Raw genomic sequence first — 5,000 nt, forward strand, 5'->3', positions numbered from 1 at the left:
AGTAGTAGTAGTAGTAGTAGTAGTAGTAGTAGTAGTAGTAGTAGTAGTAGTAGTAGTAGTAGTGGTGGTGGTGGTCGTGGTGGTCGTGGTGTTAGAAGAAGAAGAAGAAGAAGAAGGTGAACATGAATCAACTCTCCTATTAATGATAGGAGGATAAAAATAAATAAAATACAAATAACGAGAATAAAATAATATTAAGATCGGTGGAAACGATAATATATGAATATAATGACTTCGAAAATATCTATTAATCATTAAAAATTCCCATATATATTAGCAAAGCGTTGCTTAATTGTTGCCGATACATACATATGTACATATACATACACACACGTATATATTGATATATATATATATATATATATGCTCTTATGTATGTATAGAGTGACTTCTGAACTCTTACTTTCATCGCAGCATTAATCTCCTGCTGAAGTAGACCTCTAATTTTAAAGATCGGAGTCAATAGGTTACGAATGCCTTCGTTCAGTTTATATATATATATATAAATGCACAGATTTACAGACAGATATGAATTTCAATCAGGAACATGTACTGCCGTTATTATAATTAATAAATATCTCATAGCTAGCTCGGTCGCTGATGGCCTCTAACTCCTCTAAAACTGTTCAAGTACTTTCCGATATAAATCACCTGCCTCATTCTTTACATATGTGTCTAGGTTTATGTATGTGTGTGTGTGCGTGTATTTGTATGCATATATATATATATATATATATATATATATATATATATATATATATATATATGTATATCAACTACGGTAGTAGTTGAATAATATTCTTAAGGCTGCAATTTACTCACACACAGCATCTTTCAGAGCTTTTTGCTAATTCAGTTCTTAACCGAATTGAAAATTGTTAACATTTTTGAAGAGGACTGGTCTCTAGTTACATTTTCGCATGACAAAATTCAGATTTGATCCAGTAGAAAACAGTTTACATCAAAATGTGTAGCAATGTTATAGGAGTAATTAACGCCACCAATCAAGTTTAGATCTAAACAATTTTATATTTATTTTAAAAGCAAAATGTATTTATCTTAGCTTCAATGATAGAAGAACGCATGGAGAATTTCATAGTTTTGGTCCCATGCAACAAAAAATTCTATCAAAAAAGTTGTGAGGTAAAATATCATTAAAAAAAATATGAGTAAGGTAAAAAATTAGATTTAAGTATTGTTAACTTTTTTATTTAAAAAACAAACTATATTTTAATTGAACGTAAATGATAGAGCTCAAATCGAGTAATATCACGGTATCAATCTCAAATTTGAGAGTGATAATATAGTTCTATACTTTTTCTTATTATAGTTCTATAAGGGATCTTTTAATATATGTCACCGGCGTCATTGAGGTAGGGATAAAATTATCAACGACACCGCTAATTGATACGTGACACTTTATTAATTACTATAATAGCATAGCCTGGAAAAAACATGAATTACATGGCAAAATGCGAGCCAGAGAAATAATATTCTTAAGATTATAAACCTAGAAAATTACAGGACAACTTAAAGTATTGCAGTTAAGGATAAAATTTGAATATCAAATTTATTTGATTTTAATATATGTACGTATATATATATATATAGGTGCATATATGTACGTATATGAGTTGATTTGGTAGACGGAAAATGAAAGAAGCCCGTCGTATATATATATATATATATATATAATCAGCTATTCTGATTATATGTCTGTGCACACGTTTGAATGTGATGTGTGCCAGAGGGTTTGCAAATCCAATGGGGGTCTTAAAAGACATGTTAGGATCCACAATGAGCAGAACTTACTTGCAGGTATTGGTAGTGCAAATCAGAGGTGCAATCTGTGTGGGTGTTTTTTCAAAACACTGTCTGGTTTAAAAAGCCACATCAGACGCCATGAAAGGGCTAAGGTGTAGGTGCAGGAGGTGGTCAAACTCTGTTTAAGGAGTAGACAACCACCATATATATATATATATATATATATATATATATATATATATATATACTTTGAGAATCTATGTTTTATATCAAGACAAAACAAACAACACTTCCAATCAGTTATCAGAAACCACGAGAGCCACTGCCTAGTATTGCATCATGGCATCTTCTTCTTCTTCTTCTTCTTCTTCTTCTTCTTCTTCTTCTTCTTCTTCTTACTATTATTATTATTATTATTATTATTATTATTATTATTATTATTATTAGTAGTAGTAGTAGTAGTAGTAGTAGTAGTAGTAGTAGTAGTAGTAGTAGTATACTTATCCTATCCCCACCCCCTTTCTTTCCACATTCTTCTCCTCCGCTTTTACGTAAACTTTCGATGCAGAGCTATTGTAGATTGTCCATTCAATGACTCCCCCTGTGGCACATAAACAAAAAACAAAAAAAAAACATCGGCGTCACCGTCGTCGTCATCATCATCATCATCATCATCATCACCACCGTCATTATTATCTTTATCACTAATATTAGTATTATTGGTAGTATTAGTTTTATTATCAATTTCTTTTTTACTTTTGAAAAAAAAAAATGTAATGGAGTGAAATTTTTGGCATTTAATTTGAATATTTTTTTTCCTTTCTTTCATTAATTTGTTGCAGATCACTATTAGCATATTTATTATTAACATCATCATCATCGTGGTCGTCGTCGTCGTCGTCGTCGTCGTCATCCTCCTCCTCCTCCTCCTCCTCCTCCTCCTCCTCCTCCTCCTCCTCCTCCTCCTCATCATCATCATCATCATCATCATCATCATCATCATCATCATCACCACCATCACCATCGTTATTATTATTATCATCATCATCATCATCATCATCATCATCATCATCATCATCATTATCATCATCATCATCATCATCATCACCACCATCACCATCGTTATTATTATTATTATTATTATTATTATTATTATTATTATTGTTGTTGTTGTTGTTGTTGTTGTTGTTTTACTCGTTTTTGAATATCTGCGACTTAATTCAGTTTTTCTCGCTCCAGTGAGTCAAGAAATGGATGCTAGCGGTTTTCAGGTGATTAACTACTACTACTACTACTACTACTACTACTACTACTACTACTACTACTACTACTACTACTACTACTAGCCCTACCACCGCCACCACTTCCACCACCACCACCACCACTACTTTATAATAAGGATTCCTAGCATAGGCAGGTGACTTTTAATATTTAGTCGGGAGGGAAGTATTTCATGAGGGGAGATTGGTTGATGTGGTGCGTTCAGTTAAATGAACCCCATTATTTTGTTGGTATCTACCTTATTGTGAGTAGAAGGATGACTAGCAACGCTAACATGACTGAGATAGAAAGTCAAAACTTTCTATAAAGGGAGATAAATGCTGTTTAAAAGAGAAGGCGAGTGGCTTAATGGTTAAGGTATTCTGTTCTCGATCGTTAGGTCGTGAGTTCAATTCCCAGTGTCCTTGAGCAAAAATACTTTATTTCAGGATGTTCCAGTCCACTCAGCTGGCAAAAATGAGAAGTACCTGTATTTCAAAGAGCCAACCTTGTTACAGTCTGTATCACGCTGAATCTCCCTGAGAACTATGTTAAGAGTGCGCATGCCTGTGGAGTACTCAGCCACTTGCACGTTGATTCCACGTGCAAGCTATTCCGTTGATCGAATCACCTGGAACCCTCATCGACGTAACCGACTGAGTGCCAGTCACAACCCAGCGCTTATATTGCCTGTTCGCTCGACTATATCAACGTACGATCCCTTATAGCACAACCCCTGTAGCATCAAACTCCTGACACCGCCCTTTTCAACACCTTCCCGTATAACCAGCCCCTTGTAATGAAAAATATAGCAGCCCTGATTCTTGTGACATTATTTCTTAAAATGTCTCTCTGCTTTCAGCACCGTCTCTCATACCATCGCTCCTTATAACAGTACCGTTATAACGCCACTCCTAATAACATCCCATCTTGAAACGCCATCATTTTCAAATCTATGTCTTACAACAGAATACCACTTATAACATGGTTCTATGTATCAGGCTGTGGAGGCGCAATGGCCCAGTGGTTAGGGCAGCGGACTCGCGGTTATAGGATCGCAGTTTCGATTCCCAGACCGGGCGTTGTGAGTGTTTATTGAGCAAAAACACCTAAAGCTCCACAAGGCTCTGGCAGCGGATGGTAGCGAACCCTGCTGTACTCTTCCACCACAACTTTCTCTCACTCTTACTTCCTGTTTCTGTTGTGCCTGTAATTCAAAGGGTCAACCTTGTCACACTGTGTCACGCTGAATATCCCCATGAACTACGTTAAGGGTTTCACGTGTCTGTGGAGTGCTCAGCTACTTGCGCGTTAATTTCACGAACAGGCTGTTCCGTTGATCAGATCAACTGGAACCCTCGACGCCGTAAGCGACGGAGTGCCAACAACAACATGTATCAGGCTGAGTAAAAAGTCAGCAACGTTTTGAAACGTGAAATTCATCACTATAAATTTCAACAATCAACACAATGCATCTGTCCAGACGAGCTTTCCACTGTTTGAAGCTTTCCCAGAACTCTTACGAAGTGATGCATTTTAACACCTCCGTCGTTTTTTTTCTTTACCTCTTCCACATCTGCAAATTCTGTAGCACCAGCTTTCGTCACCAATGATGATCTTCGAAAAAAAAGGTCCGCATCAACTTCCAACTGTTCTTTTAGTTCACAACACGCATTCAGTCGTGACTGCTTTTGATCTTCCGTGAACAAGCGAGGCACAAATTTTGCTGCAATTCTTTGCATTCGCAATTCCTCGCTCAAAATTCGTTGGCAGGAGCTCCAGGATATACCAGTCATATCAACAAGTCTGTCGATTGTTTGATGACAGTCCTCCAAGATCAGCTCATGAATTTTCATCATGTGGACCATGTGGTTGGGAAGCAAGCGTCTTACGGCAGAGTCACGCCTGCGCCTATATATATAATATATATATATACATATACATACATACACACACACACACACACTCACATTCAC

The 5,000-nt window shown here is 36.3% G+C and overlaps 1 long non-coding RNA gene across 4 annotated transcripts in view; it reads right to left on the reverse strand.

Annotated features, from left to right (window-relative positions):
* Window positions 1-5,000, reverse strand: part of LOC128250599 (uncharacterized) — a 214,194-nt gene that overhangs the window by 3,932 nt on the left and 205,262 nt on the right. The gene's annotated exons all lie outside the window — the stretch shown is intronic.

The sequence above is a fragment of the Octopus bimaculoides genome, chromosome 23, assembly GCF_046866305.1.
Source record: "Octopus bimaculoides isolate indiv1 chromosome 23, ASM4686630v1, whole genome shotgun sequence".
Lineage (NCBI taxonomy): Eukaryota > Metazoa > Mollusca > Cephalopoda > Octopoda > Octopodidae > Octopus > Octopus bimaculoides.